This window comes from Rhinatrema bivittatum, chromosome 1 (assembly GCF_901001135.1).
Source record: "Rhinatrema bivittatum chromosome 1, aRhiBiv1.1, whole genome shotgun sequence".
NCBI lineage: Eukaryota > Metazoa > Chordata > Amphibia > Gymnophiona > Rhinatrematidae > Rhinatrema > Rhinatrema bivittatum.
Genome location: NC_042615.1, coordinates 633783163 through 633805656, shown reverse-complemented (window position 1 = coordinate 633805656; position 22494 = coordinate 633783163). Strand labels below are relative to the sequence as shown.

General features: G+C 40.6%; 1 long non-coding RNA gene across 3 annotated transcripts in view; it reads left to right on the top strand.

The window, feature by feature from the left end:
* LOC115081740 overlaps positions 1-22494 on the top strand; it is a 277577-nt gene that overhangs the window by 89240 nt on the left and 165843 nt on the right. For 2 of the 3 annotated variants that reach the window (XR_003853866.1, XR_003853868.1), the window contains one exon: positions 4962-5056. This is a non-coding gene — a long non-coding RNA (uncharacterized LOC115081740). Of the gene's footprint in view, positions 1-4961; positions 5057-20651; positions 20697-22494 lie in introns of all 3 variants that reach the window. The other variant, XR_003853867.1, reaches the window with a different exon arrangement.

The window sequence follows — 22494 nt, the reverse complement described above, 5'->3', positions numbered from 1 at the left end:
GTAATGGCGGATCAGGAAGAGATGTGAGAGTCTTGTGGGGGTTTGGGGTTATGGGGTTCCCTTTATATTCATACCCATATAGTTACCTTTTTTATTCAAGACTTACATGATTGTGTACATTTTATCCTTTGCAATTACTGCATCTGGACATTGTTTTTCATGCACATGTGCTCTATATTTCTGAACAAACATGGCGTTGAAAGTGCTTTCCCTTAATGTAAAGGGTCTTAATTCCGCATGAATGTGTCATCTTCTTTTTCACGAGTTGATTACCCAGAAAGCTTTAATTGCTCTTTTACAGGACATGCACCTATGTAAGAGACATGAGAATTTACTATTTTCTAAGGATTTCCTCCATAAGTTCTTGTCCGCTTGTTCCAAAGTCTCACTGTATACTGGAACAGAGTAGGTATTCTTATCTCATCCCATTTACATTTGAGCTGGTTTTTAACACCCTTGATCCTCATGGCCGGTATGTTTTAATTAAAATAAGGTTGGGCACCGAAGTCTACACCCTAGTGTCAGTGTATGCTCCTAATAAAGATCAAGTCTTTTCTTTCAGTCCCTTAGGACATTGCTGGACACTTATGGGAAGGGGTACTTAATACTAGGTGGAGACTTTAATCTTTCTTTATGTCCCAACCTAGACAACTTGCGGATGTTGAGTTCCTTGACCCATGGCTCAAGGATGACTCTGGACTCTTTCACATTGGAGCTTGGTCGATATATGGAAGCAGCAATTTCCTACATCTCGGGTGTATACATTCCATTTGCAAGCCCACAACGCATACTCACATATTGATTATTTTTTAATTGATAAAACTATTGAGGTGAGAGTAAGCTCAGTTGTAATTGAGTTAATCATATGGTCATACCATGCTGCAGTATGGCTTTAGCTCCAACTTCACGACTATGATTAGGCCCATGATTTTGGTGCCTAAAACACGCCTTACTTAAAGATGATACTTTCATAGAATTATTGGGGGATCAATTAAGTTAATATTTTATATTGAATTCTACCTCATCTAATTCCCAAAGTGTGTTATGGGAATGCTCCAAATTGGTGGCCAGGGGATTGCTTATTTCTAAAGTGGTGGCCTGTAAAAGGGAGCAGGATATGAAAAGATCTTCTTTGATGGCTAAAATTGATTCTTTAACATCACAATACATGCTTAGTCAGTCAAGGACAGGGTATAGGCAGCTACATGGAGCTCGCACTGAGTTGCTACGCTTGGAGGATGAGTGACTAGCCCAACAGTTAGACCACGCCAAACAGGATTTTTATGAAGGGGGTAACAAAACAGGGTGCTACTTAGCCTGACAGCTGAAAACTCGCATAGCTCAGCATGCTATCACTAAGATAAAAGACGCTCAAGGCCGGCTGTACATTACAACTAGCAAAATACGTGGTTGCTTCATTGACTTTTATGTTACTTTGTATAGCAAGAACCACAATATTGTAGATGGTGACATAGATGATTACTTACAATCCATTACCTTACAATGATTTACACCCGAGCAACAGGGATACCTCGATGACCCGATTACCCCTGACAAGGTTGTACAAGTCATTGGGATGCTCAGGTTTGCTAAATCCCCAGGACTAGATGGGTTCACCAGTAGGTATTACCGTAAATTATCCCTATTCTCTCTTTTCCATTAGCTCATATGTTCATTGCTTTATGTGAGGAGGAGTCTCGTCCTTTGCATTCCAACGTAGCTGGTATCTCTGTCATAGCGAAACCAGGTAGAGACCTGACATTATGTGAGTCTTACAGACCCATTTCCCTAATTAATGTGGATTTAAAAATCCTACCCAAAGTCTTAGCCCTATGTTTAAACACCTTTTTGTCACAGTTAGTTCATTCAGACCAAGAAGGCTTCGTACCCCGATGCATGGCAGCAGATAACGTCTGCAAGATTGTTGACATCGTATGGTTGGTTACTCAGGAACATGTCCCCTTGGTTCTTTTATCCATTAATGCAGAGAAGGACTTTGACCTAGTTCATTGGTCCTTCTTGTTCAAAACTTTACAGCAGATGAACTTCAGGCCTTTCTTCTTATTTATTTATTTATTTAAAACTTTTTTATACTGCCATTAGTGGGTACATCATGCCGGTTCACAATCAAACCAAAGGTGGAAAATACATAAAACAGGGACTGGGGGTGGGACAGGAGAGAAAAGAGGAGGCCGAAAGAAAGCACACAGAACAACAAATAATATATAAATAACAGGATAAATATCTTAAAGTAGATACAGAAACTATATGAACTCCCACAAGCGAAAGTAAAAACAAATGGGGTTATGGGTCAAGTTTTGATATTTGGAACTAGACAAGGTTGCCCTCTCTCCCTAATATTATTCACCTTATTTTTAGTCTTTTGCTGTGAGCATGCAAAACTCAACTCAGTTACAGGAGGTATGTCAGAGTGACTATCATTACAAACTCTCGCTTTTTGCAGATGACATTCTGTTTTTCGAACTGCACTCAGTTTGTCACTAGCCGATGTAGAAGCCAAATTGGAAAGCTTTAGTTCAGTGTCTGGCTTTAAATTAAAACTTAGACAAGTTGGAGCTCCTAAATATTACTTTACCTCCAGAGATTCACCAGGAACAATGTGCGCTCACCTTTAGAAAGAAATGGAAGACCTGGTTATTGACAAGCCTTTCCTTAACACGAACAAGGACTCCTAACATTAACACGGACTCCTAACTCTAACGCGGACTCCTGATGCAGTTAACATGCAATTCTTGCTGTTACTACGTCAAATTTTCTCTCCCTTCCTGACCCCACCTGGCCTCTCCCTCCCCCCAGTACCTCTTTTTTACCCTGTCTCTATTCAAGAACCATACTATGTTTGGAGATAGTCTATAATCTAGTTTTTCCTCACACAAGGTTTTTCTTCTACACTGTTTTTTGATCAGCCCTTGTTATACGTTATGTCCTGTTATACTTTATTCTCTCATCTATGTTTACATTTTAATTGATTTGATTGAAGATACTTGTTATTTGTAACTTTTCCAATTTTGGTTCGATGTAAACCGATGTGATAAAAATTTTCGTCTTGAACGTCGGTATAGTAAAAAGATGTAAATAAATAAATAAAATAAATATTATGTTGTGTGCCCAGGTTGTGTCTTCTATTCAGCAGAAATTTCCCTTTTGATGGGTTAAAACCTCACTTAAAAATCTGGGAGTACGCTTTGGTGCATGTATCTTGGACATATTTAACTTTAATTATACCCCACTGCTCTCTGCGCTAGAGAAAGACCTGAAGAAGAGGCAAAGGAGGACCTTTTCTTGGCTTGGCCATATAGCCATAGTCAAGATAAATGTCCTGCCATGTTTTTTCTATCTGTTTGCCACTTTACCCATCTTTTTACTGAATGCTCTCCTTCGCAGATGGCAGAAGAGAATTTGTGAATATATTTGGAGGGAACATCATCCATGGGTAGCCTGTCATGTTCTTTTTTATCCTAGATGTAATGGTGGTTTAGGCATCCCCAATCTGTCCTGATATTACGCCACTGCACAGTTGCAAGTACTTGTAGAGCTACATAGGATTTCTTTAAGCAAACAATGGGCCCAATTAGAGCAGGAGATTATCAGGGACACTCTTGTGCTGGTGTTCAAGATGGCTGCTTGACCCAGCTGCTCTGTGAGATTCAGCAAGATTTGCCCTTTTTTCTCTGTTTGCACAGCCACTTTGGAGACTTAATCATGAGCTACCATGTTTACAACTAAATCTGGTAAGATTGATGCCATTTTTGCAGCTGTCACAGGCACCAAATGATTAAAACCCGACCTGCCTATGCCCAATAAGACAACCACCGGAGAAAAAATCATGGTGTCTGTGGACCTAGTTTTAACGGAGCTCCAACAACTAAAACTTATGGTGCAAAGCAACAAAGACGCTACTTCGGCGATCACACAGATTTCTCTTCATTATCTCAACAATTCATAGCGCATACTGAAAGACTGGATGACGTAGAATCGCAAACAGCATCTTTGCTGGTTAAGCTGGCCTCCTTCAAATGACCTTAGCAACTGAGCGTCTGCAAACTGACTTAGAAGACATGGCAAACCGTAATCGACAAAATAATATTAGACTTCTTGGAGTGCTTGAAGGGCTTGAAGGATCAAATCTTAATGCTTTTCTTACCCTTTGTTTTGTCATGTCCTATGCCTATGCAAAGCCCACGCTTCAGTCTTAGACCTTGGCTGAGGCACTGGAGTGGTATCTAGGCTGGGACCCCTGTTTTGGGTCATGACCTACTCCCTATGCAAAGATCTGGCTTCTGGCCCATGCCTAGGCCCAACTGGCAACTTTTTTTTAAAATAGGTTTTCAAAATAAATTGAGATTCCAATGAAATTTCATCATAATTTAACTCATTCCATTTTGTAAACAATCCAAAATGAAATAGGAAATTATGTCTCATTTCCTATTTTATTTCTCCCAGATCCCCTTCCCTAATATTCATGTGTACATACAAGTCTATGTAAACCACTATTTAGGGGGTATAAACTATTTCTTGCTTTTTCACATAGATAGCAAAGTGAGTCATGCTTCAAAGCTTCCCTTAGCTTTAAGTTATTTAATAATAATGTACACCTTTCCCTGAAAGAAGTTTCACCATAAAAGAAGTCGTTGAGACACTAAAGAAATTGAATTCAACTGGCAATTGGGAATGGCTTGAATTTACCAGGAAACAATCAAGCTATTTCATCAATAATAGTAATAAATTGTAGTACACAGCTATTTGAATTATAATGCTGGTACCAGGGTTTAAAGCTTATACAAATCTTAAATCTGTTTCTTGTCAATTACAAGTTATCATCTCTTAAGAATGCAGCTACCAAAATAATAGGGCAACCTTTAAAGAACAAGCTGATCAGAAAAGTATATATACTTTCCTGTTAATGTTATATTTATTAACTATAATCATATTCTTTATAGGAATCTACTTTAAGAACTGATTATTTGCATATTCTTTGAAAATAGAATTCAAAGACTTCTCTACTTTTATCTACTATGGAATAAATTAATTTCAGGTAAGCGTGATAAGTATAATTTTTCTCTTTTTATGTTATGTGTATCGCTTTATTAATATCTCTCAATAAGTGCACTAATATTTTTATTGGGCTAGGGATATGAGCTGGTATTTGCTGTTTGAGTACATGGGTTTAGTGGACCTCTAGAAGAAGAGTAGCTTTAGATGCTTGGGTTTGAGTGAGGTTCATTGCTAGCAGGCGTAGCGTAGTATAAATATCTCATCTACCATTTGATCCACAGTCTTTCAGGAATTCAGGAACTAGGAACCTCAGGACCTACTACTCTACTTTACGACTCAATAACCTAACTTCCTAATACCAAAAGTTATTCTTCCACGGACTATATTTCCAGTTAAATAAATGTATTTAATACTTCTAACTATTCAAAATAAAGAATAATTATAATCCTTAGCTATGACACTGGGAGGGAGTTGTTATAATTAACTTATAGTCACAGTAATGTATCACAGTTCCAGTGATATCTTCTTCTTCTTCTTCTTGAAGCAAATATGATGTTGTGAACATTCACACTGGTCACAAGCACAGTCAAGGTGTTCTCATACCACAGTCTCTATATTATTCACAGTCCCTTTAGACATAAGAACATAAGAAATTGCCATGCTGGGTCAGACCAAGGGCCCATCAAGCCCAGCATCCTGTTTCCAACAGAGGCCAAACTAGGCTACAAGAACCTGGCAATTACCCAAACACCAAGAAGATCCCATGCTACTGATGCAATTAATAGCAGTGGCTATTCCCTAAGTAAACTTGATTAATAGCTAGGGGTGTGCATTTGGTCCCTACGTATTGGCAATCCAGAACGGATGTGTCAATATTCGTTGTATTCATGGGGAAGCGAAACGTATCGCGATTCCCCATGAATACAATGAATTTTCCCCGAATTATTCAGCCGCCAATTAAAACAACCCTCCCACCCTCCTGATCCCCCCAAGACTTACAAAAACTCCCTGGTGGTCCAGCGGGGGGGGGGGGGGGGGTGTCCGGGATCCATTCCCTGAACTCTCACACCCTCGGTACGTTTCAAAATGGTGCCGGTAGGTGACATAGTAAGAGCAAGGCTATTGGCGCCATTTTGATTCCTGGCACCCGACGGCACGAGTGCAGGAGATCGCTCCTGGAGCACTGCTGGACCCCCAGGGAATTTTGGCCAGCTTGGGGGGGCCTCCTGACCCCCACAAGCCTTGCCAAAAGTCCAGCAGGGGTCCAGGAGCGACCTCCTGCACTCAGGCCGTATTGCCAGTATTCAAAATGGCGCCGGCGCTACCCTCACCCTCACTATGTCACAGGGGCCGACGGTCGTCCTCTGTGACATAGTGAGGGTGAAGGCTAGCGTCGGCACCATTTTGAGTATTGGCAGCCGCTAGCCTTTGCCCTCACTTGTTTTGGAGAAGGCCATGCACCCTATCATTCTGGGGTTACCCTGGTTGTAGCTGCATATGCCGCAGTTTAATTGGGCCATGTTGGAATTCTTCCGTTGGGGTCCAGAATACCATGGCAAATGCCTAAAGGAAGTCACTCCTATTCTCTATATGCCTACAACTCCAGTGATGCCAGGACTGCCACCTCAGTATGAATCATTTCATGATGTTTTCTCCAAAAAAGCTGCTGACATCCTTCCACCACATAGAACTTATGACTGCACCATAAGACTGAAACCTAATGCTGAACCTCCTAAGGGACGTGTCTACCCATTGTCGGTGGTAGAGAACAAAGCCATGTCTGAGTACATTGAGGAAAATTTGCAAAAGGGTTTCATTAGACCACCTAAGTCTCCTGCGGGTGCAGGCTTCTTGTTCGTGGGGAATAAGGATGGCACACTGTGTCCTTGTATTGACTATCAAGGTCTGAACGAGATCACGATTAAAGATCGATACCCCTTACCTCTGATCTTGGAGCTTTTTGATCGACTTCAAGGAGCCAAGATATTCTCAAAACTTGACCTGAAGGGAGCGTATAACTTGGTTCGCATTCGCAAAGGTGACGAGTGGAAAACAGCTTTCAACACTTGAGACGGCCATTTCAAATATTTGGTGATGCCCTTTGGCCTGTGCAACGCCCCCCACCGTGTTTCAGAACATGATGAATGACATTCTGCAGGACCTTCTGTACAAATGTGTCATTGTCTACCTAGATGACATCTTGATCTTTTCACAAGCTATGTCCACTCATCTAGCAGATGTCAAACAAGTATTACTGAGACTTCGAGAACACCGTCACTACGCCAAATTGTCAAAATGCGAGTTTCATGAAGAATCTGTGCCTTTTCTTGGCTACATCGTATCAAAACAAGGCTTCCAGATGGATCCCCCAAAATTAGAGAGTATAACGGAGAATAAAAATAAATCGGGTGAAGAATAAGGCCCAACGTGCCTGCTGTGGGTTGAGTCGTTGTGCCCGATGCAGGTACTCTAAGTTTTTATGGTCTGTGTAGACCGTAAACTGGTGATGTGCCCTCTCTAGCCAAGGGTGCCACTCTTCTAAGGCTACCTTAATAGCTAAGAGCTCCTTGTCGCCTATGGCATAGTTACGCTCTGCCGGAGAGAACTGGCGGGAGAGAAAGGCACATGAGCATAGCTTATGACTTTCAGAAGTCTGGCTCAGAACGGCCCCCCATGCCTTCTGAGGACGCGTCCACTTCGATGACAAACGGCTGTTGCGGATCCGGATGCCGAAGGCAAGGTTGTTGCAGTAACACCTCCTTGAGGCGAAAAAAGGTGGCCTCCGCTCCTGGAGGCCAATTCTTGGGGTCCACGCCTTTCTGGGTCAGGGCTGTCATCGGGGCAAGGATGGAGGCATAATGCGGTATGAATGATCGGTAATAATTAACGAAACCCAAGAACCGTTGGAGTGCCTTTAATCTAGACGGCTGCGGCCACTCCTGAATGGCTTTCAGCTTCTGGGGGTCCATATGGAATCCATCACTAGAGACAATGTACCCCAGGAAGGGAAGAGACTCCTGTTCAAAAAGGCACTTTTCAAGTTTTGCATACAGTCTATGCTCTCGGAGACGTTGCAATACTTGGACGACGTACTGATGGTGAGCGGTCAGGGAATCCAAGAATATCAAAATGTCTTCCAGGTACATGACCACGCATTTATACAAGAGATCGTGGAATATCTCGTTCATGGTGTTCTGGAACACCGCTGGAGCATTACAGAGCCCGAACGGCATCACTAAATACTCATAGTGGCCATCTCAGGTATTGAAGGCTGTCTTCCATTCATCACCCTCCTTGATGCAGATCAGGGTGTAGGCCCCTCGGAGATCCAACTTGGAGAAGATCCTCGCACCTTGCAGCCGATCGAAGAGCTCGGAGATGAGGGGCAAGAGGTAACGGTCCTTGACCATTATAGCATTCAGGCCCTGGTAGTCAATGCAAGGGCGAAGGCTTCCATCCTTCTTCCTGACGAAGAGTCATGACGTCAAGGAGAGAAACTGTGTCTTCACCACTGGAAGTCCGCGGTCCCCCCAGGAGGAGCCCATAGGGACCCGGACCGCTGGTACTTAGGTGGACCTTTGAGAGGTCAAGGAGTTGAGAGTCCAGTGCAAGGGCTAACTGGAACTACACCCCTGGAAGCCCACGGTCCCCCCGGGAGGAGCCCGTAGGGACCCGGGCTGCTGGGACTTAGGTGGGCCCTTGGAGACGATGGTCCAGAGGAAGTCCAAAGTCAAATGCTGGAGGGTCGCTGCTTGCCAGTCCAAAGTCACACACCAGGAATCACCGCTTGCCAGTACAAAGTCACACACCAGGAATCACCGTTAGCTAGTCCGAAGTCACACACCAGGAATCACCGCTAGCCTATCCAAAGTCAGGAACCTGGAACACCAAGACAAGACAGGAACAAGGATCCAAAGCGAAGGAAGACTCACTGAAGCAAGCAGACTTAAACAGTGCTACAAGAGACGTTGCCAAGTCGAGGAATGAGCAGAGGAAGCCTCCTTTTATACTTCCTCTGCTCTGGATCATAGGGAACAGCTGTGTGTAGTTAAAGGGATCAGGTCTCTTTAAATCTGATGAAGAGGTGCGGCCTCGCGCCTAAAGATGGCGATGGCCATCTTGGATTTCCTCCGCGGAGGAAACGCTGCTGGACGCCGCAAGGGAGGAGCAGGGACGGCTCCCCACCTGGCGACCATCACTGGGGCCCTTGCCGGAGCGACGAGCATAGAATCAGATGTCTCCCCTGTAGCTCCTGCGGTGGGTCGCCGTTGTGGGTATGGTAGGGGACCGTGGTCGTGGCCTTCCAAGGCCACGGAACACAACAATTAATTTATAATTTCCATTCATTCACAGTCATACAACAATGTTTCCTATTTATTCTGGGTACTTTAACATAAACTAGGCCCACAAAAATGAGCTCTAATCACACAACTCCTTCAGCACTCAGTGTCTCTTCCAGAAGAAAAACTGTCAGTTCTAAACTGTTTGTCTTCAAGTTTTTATCAGTGATTTCACATTTTTGCTCATGTCATGAAAAATAGTCATTGACTAACATAAATATACTATATAATCTATTTGTATCTAAAATAAAAGTGTATTGGTACAAGTAAGGTATTAAAAGAGAATTTTGAAAGCAATACATTTCTTTTTACAGGAATAATTTGGAAAAAACATTTGGTACTTTGACTATATATACTCTAAACTGTGAACCTAGTATTACAATTGAACTTGTGTAACCATGAAGTTGTAATGGAAACGGCTTCGGAATTTTGACTTAAACTAGTTTTTTTCTAAAAACGGGCCTAGTTTGACCTATTAACTTCAATGGAAAAGAAAAGCCCGTTGAAATTAATTGAAAAATATTACTACTTGTATAATCCCCAAATAAAATAATTTAAAGTTTAAAATCATTTTAACAGCTTTCTCACCCCTCACAAATATTATTCTGTCAAATGCAGCTGAAAAAATTCACTACAGATTTCCTGGAGCTATTTATTTTCCTAAGTCAAAAAGTGAAATATTTTTATTCAAATAAAGACATCTCATAATTTTGTATTCCCTTCTCTGGTGACCAGACCCACCAAAACCAATATGTGATAGATTTTATTAAGACTTTCAGTCCCTAGGGGTCTCTTCATAATGGAAGAAATGGCTTGAAAAGTAGCAACTACGGAGCTCAAATTTCAATCTTATATTTATAAATGAACCTTTTCCTGGTAACCACCCCTGACAAAAATTAAGGTTTATTGTTTTTAAAGAAAGTTGAACAACTGGGTTCACCAAGGTGCTTCCCAGTTATTCAAATTAAATATGGCAGCCTCTCTTCTGGCTCACCATAAAAATTGCTAGGTTTTTAAATAATAAGATTACTCAAAACTTTTTATTTTAATATAAAATTAGGCTAAAGGTACTCTGTAAGGTACTCCCTGATGTCAGTGATGACATCAGCAAGACCTTTACCCCAACAGTGCACCAGGAGCTTCCTCAGGGCTCCTCAGGCCACATGCAGTTCCTCCTTATATCTCTGCAATGTCAGCATCCCCAATGCTGCTGCTGCCAATCTGGGACCAGCCGCGAGTTTGCAATACATTTTTTTATTTATTTAAATTTTAGGCACCAGTGGGACTCAGTATGGGAGCCCAGAGCAGCAGCAGCTCTCACATGCTGTGTCACTCTGGTCCCTCCCACACTCATGCTTTTTTTTGTTTTTCTTTTATCTTTTAATCTGTGCTGGAGGGAATTCATCATGCTCCCGTGGCACTCATGGCCATTCAGACAGTAGATCGGGGATTTCCTGGAGCAACCACAGCACTCACAGCCACCCACTTTAGCTACTTGATGCTTCACTCCACTTTCTCTCTTCACCAGCACTCACCAGCAATGCTCACACACATACGGCAGCTGCCGCTTTCATTTTCAAGCATGTGGCTCGAACAGCTAAAGCCTCTCTCCCCTACTCGGGCCAAAAAAAAAACAAAAACATGATCAGATTCTTGGGTCGGCCTGTCCCAGCCCCCTCCAGCATCCTGGGGCCACCCCTCCCCCCGGCACAATTCCCCACCACTGCTCCAGGAACCACGGAAGGCAACAGGTAATTATTTATTTTTATTTTATTTTATTTTTAGCATATTCACATCTACATGTGTATGTCCTATATTTACATGCAAAACCCCTTTAAAAATTAGGCCCAAAATCTACAAAGAATTAAACACAATTTTTCTACCCAGCTCTGGGCCCTATTTACTAGGCATTTTTCCCATAGACACAAACTGAGAGAAAACCTTTTAATAAACAGATTCCATTTTGAAAGAATCTCTATCAGTGAGCTTGTTATTAGCAATCAAACTTTGAGGCACTAATTGTAACCAACTCTGTTTCTTTTAGGCAGAAAATAACTTATCCACATTTCCTCTCTTCGCCTTAATTATCTTTTTTTCAAGGTTTCTTTTTGAATTGTAATTTTATGTGTTCACATTTTTTAGACAGCAATGACCTTGTCTTCTTTGTAGTGTGGCTACATTAGAAAATGTCTTTTTTAAAAAATTACTTTTGATCTTCCTTATAAGTATGCAATATTTTAATTATTCTTTCCTTCAACTTTCTTAGATATTTTTGCTTAAAGTTATTCCTTAATTTGTAATCCTAATTGCTGTTCTTTTATTTGGCAAGGTACAATTTTTTCTAAGTACAATTAATATAAGATCTAGTCTAGCATTTATTTAGATTCTTGCAATTTTTTTCTTTTTTTTAGAATTCAAACAGCATACTCTTTATAGTGTATCCTACTTTTACTAGTGGTTCTTTTAGTTGATAAAATTCACAATTAAGACTGTGCTAAAATAAATATGTACACTAGCAACAATAACATGGAAAAGACTTAGTTTTTGGGTACTTGCAAGGTTCTTATGGTCTGGATTGGCCACTGTTGGAAACAGGATGCTGGGCTTGATGGACCCTTGGTCTGATTCAGTATGGCATGTTCTTATGTTCTTATGTTCTTATGTAATCACTACTCTATCCTCCCCCAAATCCATTCTTGATGTGTACGTTAGTACTGGATGTTTCTGCCATTCTAACTGTATTCCTGAATATTTCAACCAACAATTACTTAATATTCCAAAATATGTTATTTAATGATAAAAGTGTTTTCAACAAGAGCACTGTTCAACAAGTTTATATTAAATGTTCTTAAGTAAACACAAGGCCCCACTATAGTCCCTTATGCGAATTTTCAAAAGTCAGATGGTTATGTTACAAATGAAGTACAATACTAGAGCCCCTGTATATAAATGTACCTCCAAATATAAGGAAATTGTGTAATCTAAAAGAGAAAAAAGTAGACAGCAGAGCAAAACTGTATGGAACAGCAGCTAACTTTGAGAAAGATATCTGGTAGGAGAGGCAGCAAAGGTAGGCGATATAGAAAACACGGAAGACTTTAACATTCTCTTAATTGGTTATAAAAGGTGGTAGAGTCCCCGTCAAGCAGTCATGCTCTGATACCTAAAAAAGGACTTTTAATGAGATGAAATGTGTGCAAGTATTATTATGGTGAATTCTGAAGGTTGCGGCTAACTTGCACAATTTGTTCAATAAAGCTGTGCTCTTTTTTTTTTTTTTCCTGTTGGGTTGAAGGTTTTAACTAGGGGACAAATGAAAAGTCAAAGAGGGGAAGATCATTAAAAATATGAAATTGGAAAACAGTATGCTGCTCTTGTTAAGCTAAATATAATAGTAGTAATAAGTGACATGATAAATCATTTAACTATGCTTTAAGAAATTGATGAAATTGAACTTGAAGATAAAATAAAGTACCCGCTATCATGCAGCATACAATAGAAGTAGCTGTAGGGAATCCAGTTTCCTGTCAGAATGTGTTGTAAGCAAATCATTTCAAGGAAATACAAGTGAAGCTAGAAATAAAAACTATTTCTTTCACAGTCATTTGTTTTTACTCATATACTCCTTTATAACATATTTCAAATGTTAAAATTAAGTCATTTAAATGGAGCACAGGAGGGCTGAATCATCTAAGTGCGTCTCTTACTGCTAAGTGCTTATTGACAAGGCATTGCTCATCTTCTTGATATCAGTAAACATAATCATGACACATCAGGGAAACATGCAACTAACTGCCTTCATCATAACAAGCTGAGCTTTAGCATTATCACACCATGATTCCTTCATCTTTGGTCAGTACTGAGACCATTAAATTGATATTTTTGTATGTCTTTAAGAATAATGATATAAATGGTTGATGCCTCCCATTCTTTATCAGTTTAGCATATTATATCTTACCACAGTACTTACATATTCCCTCTGAGATTAATTATTTGCAAGCAATATGATATATATTTTATCCTTAATGTGATGAGTCTACTTTCTGCTACCTTATTCAGAGAAATCTGCTCCAAAATGAGCTTTGAGAAGGAAATTTGGAAGGGCAGTTTTCAAAGTCATGTAACTGGGTAAAAAGCATTTTATCTGCGAAAACCAGTTGACTGAAAATTGCCCTCGCTCAATATGGGCCGGATTTTAATAGCTACGCGCAGGCGTAGATTTGTGTGCGCAACCCAGCATGCACAAATCTACGACCGATTTTATAACATGCGCGCGCAGCCGCGAGCATGTTATAAAATCTGGGGTCGGCGCACGCAAGGGGGTGCACACTTGTGCACCTTGCACACGCCGAGCTCTAGGGAAGCCCCGATGGCTTTCTCCATTCCCTCCGAGTACGCTCCAAAATCGGAGTGGCCTCGGAGGAAACTTTCCTTCTGCTCCCCCCACCTTCCCCTCCTTTCCCCTATCTAATCCACCCTCCAGCCCTACTTAAATCCCCCCCTACCTTTATTTTGTTATTTACCCCTGCCTCTGGCAGGCGTAACTTGCACACGTCGGCTGGCTGCTGGCACGCGATCCCCTGGAATGGCCACTGTGCCGGAGGCCTCGGTCCCGCCCCTGGACCGGCACCCCACCCCACCCCTTTTTCAAAGCCCCGGGACATACGTATGTCCCGGGGCTTGCGTGCGTCGCCGGGCCTATGCAAAATAGACTTGGCACGCTTAACCCCCTGCGTTTGTAAATCCAGCTTGATTAATCGCGCAGGGCTTTTAAAATCTGCAACTATGCTTTTAAGTTTGTGTGGTATTATTCCATATCATTTGTACTTTTAGCCACATTAAGAGGGGACATTCCAAGGAATGTGATTAGGTTGGGGGAGAAAAATAGACTGTATTTGCAATTACACATTCATTTTGTTTTGTTTTGTTTAGTTACTTTAAATGCATAAATTCATTATGCATGAAAAGTCTATTCACATGTATAAAATATATGTGTAGAAGTAATAAAGAAAATGAAAATAAAAAATGCAACAAACACACAAAAAACTATACATAAAATAAATTACATTTTTTTCAGGCACACCTCTACTCTATACATATTTTTTAGGTGGATTTAGGGGAAATTCACTGCTTATGCCTGGTATAAGCAGCATGGAATCTATCAACCTTTTGGGATCCTGCCAGGGTCTTGTGATCCAGAATGGCAAATCTTATGTTCTTATTACACAAAAACTTTGTCCACAGAAAAACAAAGTGCAGATTTCCATGGGTAATTTATACCCAGAGAAACTTTTAAAGAAAACCACGTGCACCGGGCCCCCCTGCCTTCCCCCCTTTGCCCAATGCACTGAGTAACATGGCAATGGGTGGGGGGACCCCTTCCCCCGACCTGCTGTGCCCTCGTGCAGCTTACTGGGTGGCTGACGGGAGTGGCGGCGATGCCGGGCCTTGTGCCTTATCAGCGCGATAGGAGCTGGTTTGAGCATGCACCGGAAGACGGGCCCCGACCAGCTAGCATGTAGTTATTTATTTATTTATTTATTTATTTAAAATCTTTTCTATACCGTCGTTAAGTTATATACCATCACAACGGTTTTCATACGGGCACATAAATTAAAGTTGGTAAATGTGTCGGGTAGTACATTCTAACAAGTGCCATTAAGGTTCGCTTACATCATTTCATAATAAATATTATTTGATGAATGTGATAAGTCTTGTCCTTTTATACATGTGTCATACTTTATTTACAAGTATAATTCTAATGCTCTGTGTATTTCTATTATGTTAGCCGTGAGTTAAAATAATAAACTAATAAAAAATGCACGTGTTGGAAGAAAGGTGCTGTGTGCTGATGTTCCTCTGCCGGTTTTTTATACTTTCAAGTCTCCGTTCTCTTTGTAAAAGGCTTGTTTAAAAAGCCAGATTTTTAAACTTAAAAAAAAAGTTTTGAGGTCTCTTTGTAGTCTGATCTCTAGTGTTCCACATTATAGGTCCTGCTAAGGATAAAGCCCTTTCTCTCACTTGGGTTAGTCTAGCTGTCCTGACTGAAGGCACGGTTAGGAGGGCTTTGTTGGCTGAGCTCAGGTTTCTTTGTGGGACATGTACGTGTAGAGCTGTGTTCAGCCATTCTGCTTTATCGTCATGTATTAGTTTATGTATTGTACATAGGGTTTTGTATTGTGTTCTGTAGTCTATGGGTAACTAGTGTAATTCGGCTGGAGTTTCTGTGATATGGTCCCTCCTTCTTTTACCGGTCAGTATTCTTGCCATGGTGTTTTGTAGTATTTGAAGTGGTCTTAACATTGTTTGCGGTAATCCTAGTAACAGGGCGTTACAGTAGTCAGTGCTAGAAAATATTAGTGCCTGAAGCACTGTTCGGACGTTAGCAGGCGTTAGTAAGGGTTTTAGTTTCCTGAGAACCATGAGCTTTGCATAGCCTTCCTTTACTTTTAGTGATATGTGTTGTTTTAGACTGAGTTCTGTGTCTATTATTATTCCAAGATTCTGTACCTTTTCTGCTTGTTCTATTTTCTGGTTGTTTTTGAGTATTATTGGAGTTTGAATGTCTTCAATATTTTTCCATTCTAAATGTAGAAATTCCATTTTTTCGATGTTAATAACTAGTTCCATTTGGTTTAACAGCTATTTGATAATATTTAGATACATGTTGGCTAGGTTTAATGTTTTCTCAGTTATGACGTGCTGGCTCTATTTGAATCTCGGCTGTCACTCTGGGCAGCACCATTTTGCAGTGGCCTCAGCATTTCCGACCTCCCATCCAATGTGGGTATGGTCAGCAGCGGGTGTGTTATCCCATTAGACAGTGTTAGATTGCTTTTGTTAGACAAGACTTATCACATAGGACTGTGATTCTCTAAGGTAATGTTGCATGTAATGCCGCAGCTTGGGGATGACTGTAAAGGAGGAAGCGGGGTACCTGAGCTGGGGCCAGGGGAGCCAAGGTGATATCTGACATGCTGCCGGTCTAATTGTTGTAATATGGCCTGGTAAGGACAGTTCTTGAGGGGACATTGGGCACGGTAGCACCCAGGGGGTGGGCCTCCCTTGCTCAAACGCAGTGGGGGAGTTGGATAGAACCTGGTCATCTTGCTCTAGTGTAGAGGTCAGCAGATCTGATCATGGAGAAGTGCGGTGATACCGCATGTGATATCTGTGGCTTAGGTAATGAATATATTACTTCATGTTATTGTTCAATAAAGCTGTGACCTTTGTTATACCACAACTATGGTGTCTGGTCATTAATTGGGTTGGAGGGATTAACCTTCCAGTGCTGTGGTGAGTGAATGGCAACCAGGGTTGGGCATGAAGAATCCGGGGGTAGGGGAACTTCCCGGCTGCCAATGCTAAATATGCATGTACTTTTGCTTTGAAATTTGGTGGAAAGTCCATAAGTTAAAAGTACTGGTAGATTTTATCTCAATGTGGACCATTTGAAAAAATGTTTTTTAAAATATATCTTGTGGCAATGTTATTTTTTAAATAAATATTGCCAAATAATGTTTTAGACTGTAATTCAGTTAGTAATTATATCTTAATGTCTTCATTTCAAACTCTATTATTCATGAATCATTATTTTATTCATTTTCATTGTAGACAGTGCTCTCTTCATAGTGACTACAGCTATAGTCACTATGAAGAGAGCACTGTCTACAAGGAAGGTTAATCCCTCCAACCAAATTAATGAAATGATATTGCACTGATACTTAGCAAAAGCTAAGCAATTATATACAGTATGTGAAACATAAATATAAAATTAAAAATTAGAATGTGTACTCAGGAAATTAGATTTTTGAAAAAAAGATCGATCATAATAAAATACAAAAACATTTTATTCCAGAAAAGTGTAGAGACATAAGAACATAAGAAGTTGCCATAGTGAGTCAGACCGAGAATCCATCAGTCCCAGCATCTTGTTTCCAGCAGTGGCCAATGCAGGATACAAGTACCTAGCAAGTACCCAAACATTAAATAGATCCCATGCTACTAATGTCAGTAATACACTGAGGTAGGATGGTGACAAAAGAATAAATTATATAGAAGTGTCAAGCAAGATAATAAAGAGTCAGGTTTATATTTTGGGGAATCAAGATTGAACTGTTCTTTTTAAATGGAATTGTTTGTAATCATGACATTTTTGGAATAATATACTATAGTGTGATTATAATTGTAGTTACTACAAGTGATTAAACAAAATTACTGTGCAAAAATAGGATGATATCATGCTATGTTATGAAGTTAATAATATACCAAAACAGTGGCTCAGTGGCTGAATATTAGCCTCTATATGTTGTCTAGTCCTTCACTGTCTGCACTGGTATGTTACTCCAGGGAAGGATTGGGCGCTGGGTTAGTAAGTTTGACTGGTCATCTGTGGTACTGCAGTTAGGTAGCAGCAGGGCATTAGCTTGGCTTTGCTGTTCGTGATTGTTTTAAAATTGCATGGATATTTGATTGTAAATCGCTTTTATGTTTGCAATGGTTATGCAGCATATCAATCTATCAAATAAATAAAGAAATGCTGTTTCCCTAATGTTTGGTTTGTCTTTGTCTGATGGAGTTCTTGACTATGTAAAAATGCTGGTTTATTTCTCTTGAACTATTTTTTGGCTTTGGGATGTGAGAAATGAGTGTGTGTGTACAGATAGCATGAAGATGAAGCATAAATGGAGCTGAATATCTGTTTAGGAAAGTGTGTATCAAAGGAGAGTGAGTAGAGACTGCTGAATCAGATATTTAAGACTGTTGCTGATGTTCGACACTGAATACTCCCCTGCAAGGGCATCAGCAGAGGAGAATGTTGTAGCCTCATGTGGTTGGAAAAAGCAACCAGATGCTGAGAAATGGAGACCTTACCTTTTTATTTTGGTATAATGAATGGAAAACTAAATACAGGATGAGACCAATAATCTTAAGAACCCTAAGGAAACAGAGTTTGATGAAAAATTTCAAGAGGGAAGTAACCATTAGAGATACCTGCATGGATGTAATATGTGTAAAGCATTGGATAGCCAAGGCAAGACCAAGAGTCAGCAAGTACTGTAGTGTAAAGGGATTTGGAAGGAAACTCGTAGCTAACTGTAGCAGAAGAGAAAGAATCCTAAGGTACCAAGACTGGTTTGGAGTGGCAGCGGCAGCTGTAGTGCTGAGGATTATTAAAAGCTAAAGTGGTAGGTACAGAGCAACGCAGTGAGATGAATAGCCATAAAACTCCCTAGGTGTACCCAGGGCCATATTTAAGTATAGCCAACATAGGCAAATGCCTAGGGTGAAAATTCTGAAGGCACCCAAAAACTGAGACTGTCCTGCTACTCTTTCTTTTCTGGGAGCAAAATCCATACCCTTCCCCCTCCTCAATATTCTGCCTATGATGTAGACTGGGCTGGATCTGCACTACCTCCACAACTCTTGCCGGAGCTGCTAAACTTGCCAACATTCTCTCCTCTCCTTTTTCCTGACATGATGGAGTTTGTTGAAACGTACTGCTTACTAGGGTTTAGATATTACAAATGATACTGTAACTACACCCCCACTTACTGTACCACTCACTGTATGGAGAACTGTCTGTCACATACACACAAGCATATAGTGTATGTATGCTGTGCTGTCCCGTGTGCATTAGTAGTGACTATCTTCACACAAAAAAAAAACCTGTTAAACACTAGCACAACCAGAAAGACTGGTTCTTTTCTTCAAGGGCAATTTCCCCAGTTGAGTTTCTTTTGCACATATCTTGACAGGAGTAAACCTCATTCATAGGCCATGAAATGTTAGAGATGATCTCAGTCTCTCAAATGTACTGCTATTGCTCTTCTTAGTACTTGCATTGCACCAAAGAGAGCCTGTTTCTGAAGTTCATAGAGAGTAATATTAACAGGCAACATAACAAGATGCATTTGAAAATTTTTCTTAATCCAACCAGTGGCACCCAATATGATTAGGACTATTTCTGTATCTTTTTGACACATTTTCTTGGCCTCAGATTGCATTTCTTGGTACTTAAGGATCTTTGCTTTCTCCATTCAATCCAGAGAATAGTCACTGGATACTGATACTCTATCAGCAATGCTATTTTCGTGTACTTCTCCTTCAGCACAATATCTGGTTTTCACACATCAATCTTCCTATCTGTGAGAAAAGGAATGTTCCAGGTGATCACAACTTCTTCATTCTCCACTATTCTGTTAGGGTTGTGCTCCTAATTTTGTTTACTACATTGATGTTATAATGCTTACACAGAGAGATATCAATGTTAGTCTGGCATAGCAAAAATAACAGGAGTTGAGTGGCAGCTTATAGACTAACCATTTTTTTAAAGCATGAGATTTCAAGGACAGAGTCCACTTCATTATGGGGTAGATTTTATAACATGCGCGCGCAGCCTACATGTGCGTGCACTACCCGGCACGTGCACATGTACGCCCAATTTTATAACATGTGTGCGCAGGTGTGTGCATGTTATAAAATCCAGGGTCGGCGCATGCTGCCTCCATTCCCTTCCCCCTAGCCTGACCTTCCCACCCCTCCCCCTAGCCCTACTCTAACTTCCCAAAAGTTTTTTTTTTAATTTTTATTTATGCATTTTAAGCAAATAGATAGCAATATCAGCTTGTCAATGAATGGGTAAAAAATTTACAATCAGTAAACATGAAATATGTTGGTTAGTTTAAAGTACTTAAACTAAATATAAACTCAATAAGGAAAAACAAATAATTAAACCAATATATTCCATCTTAAGGTAATACACCCGTTAGAAGGAAATAAGGAGAGCCAGATATATAATGGAGCATTAAAGAAGAAATATGAAGTATTAGAAGGTTTATACGTTGTTTTTTTTCATTCCCCATGACCAAGATGAAGTAGTACATATTTAAGGGAATGTGCATTAAGAAATTTACGAAACTCGTGCGGATCAAAAAACAAATCTCTCATTATTATATTGAACTACACATTTATTGGGGTAATATATTATTATCTGAGCCCCGAGATTTTTAACCTCTTGGCTCATCTGAAGGAATTTTTTCCTGCGTAGCTGTCTAGCCCTGGTTATGTCTGGAAATATCCAGATTTTTTGTCCCAAATAAAGTTTATCTCTACTCCGGAGAAACAAGCTTAATATTTTATCTCTATCAATATCATGGACAAATCTTATGCAGAGAGTCCCACAATATTCCACCTGTTCCTCCATTGTTTGTTCCAAGAAATCTGTAAGATTAGTCACACTTTGTAAATGAGGAACTCTATTTTGCAAATCATTATCCTCCGTTTTCTTCCCAGATATCACGTAAAAGATCTTGGCTATAGGAGGAATAGCTTCTGAAGGTAATTGTATGTTTTCCAACATAAACTTTTTAAACTGCTCGACAGGAGAAATAAGCTTAACACATGGAAAATTCAATACCCTTAAGTTCTTATATCTTGTTTTGTTTTCGATATTTTGTATCTTTCTCATATTCAACATTTCACCCTGGATTAACCCAGCTTGAACTTTTTGCATCTGGGAGACCTGATTTTCTAAGCCTAACTTCTCAGAATGTACTGAGATTAAAGGATCTATTTGAACTATACGATTCTGTGTTTTAGATAATGTTGCGTTTAAACTCACAATTGAAGATTTCAGTTCCATTAGTACTGTAAAGACATTTTCCATTGTTATTTTGGGTGCTTTGTCCTCACTCAAGACGCCCATAATGCTTGCTTTATCTTGTTAATGGTATTCCTGTCTCACAATTGGGGTTGTCGTCATGCCATTATGCCCCTCCAGTGTAGAGGTCAGCGGATTTAAACTTAAGTTCTTTTCTCCGCTGCTATTCCTTCCTCATTCCAGCGGGCCTACAATCCCTCCCTTATCTCTGTTGGCCCTCCTCCTTCCCCAGTCTTCCCATTGATAGGGTCAAATGCCTCTGATTTCTCTCATCGGACAACCTATCCCGAATCCAGGGACAGAGCAAAATGAGGTGGCACAGGCTTCACAGGCGCCCTGGGACTCAACAAGGTGTGCAGGTCCAGTGGCGTTGGCCTTTTTCTCCCCGACACCGACAGCGGATACTTCTCCCGGGGTTCCAATGCTCCGAGGTGAGAAAAAGCCCTCGATTACCGGTTGGGAGAGGGTAATAATCGGGTTGGTTGGGGTCTCCATCCTGATTTTCCCCTTTCTCTTCATATGGGGCATATTTTTTGAGGTAATGCAATGAATATTGAGAGTTCACTCCTCACTCAACCTTCTATCTGGAAACCATCTTCCAAAAGTTTTATCCTACCTTTTGTGCATGCCAGCAGGCTGCTGGCACGCAATTCCCTCGACACAACGGCAATGGCCTCTGTGTTGCAGGCCTCTGGCCCCGCCCATGTCCCACTACTTTTGTAAAGCATCGGGACTTACACGCGTCCCGGGGCTTTACGCGTGCAGTCGGGCCTTTTTAAAATAGGCCCGGCACACGTAACCTTTTGAAAATCCTGCCCTAGATGCATGAAGTGATGTACAAGAAATGCTTAAAATTTAAAATATATACAGAACAAAGAGGAGGCCTTGGATTAGGCAGAGCATTGTGTAGAGAGATGTTAATAGCATTATAGTATAGTCTTCTAACAACTGATATAAGTGTAAAAAGACAAAATCAGATGCTAATTGTTAAGCTCATAGTTAGTTGTAGTGCGTCATGAAACCATTGTCTCTGTTCAGACCTAGGGTAATGGCGTAAAGTTTTTTATTGAGTTCTAATTCAGCAGTTTTGCACTGGAGTGTTCCTTTGAGGTTTCTCTGTAGGAGTATGGCCACCTTAAGGTCAGATAGGGAATGTCCTGGAAGGTTGAAATGTTCTCCTACTGGAATCTTGCCATTTCTAATGACAGATTTATGGTCATTTATTCTTTTCCTTATAGATTGACCTGTTTGACCTATGTAGACAGCAGAGGCACATTACTGGCAGGTGATGGTATATATTACATTGGAAGAAGAGCAGGTGAATGAGCCTTGGATGCTGCAGTTGATGTTGTTGGGTCCTGTGATGGTGTTGTCTGGTTTAATATGTGGACAGAGTTGGCATCTGGGTTCCTGGCAGGGTCTGGTTCCTGAGATGGTATAATTATTGTACAATTTGTGGTTGCTGGTGAATATACG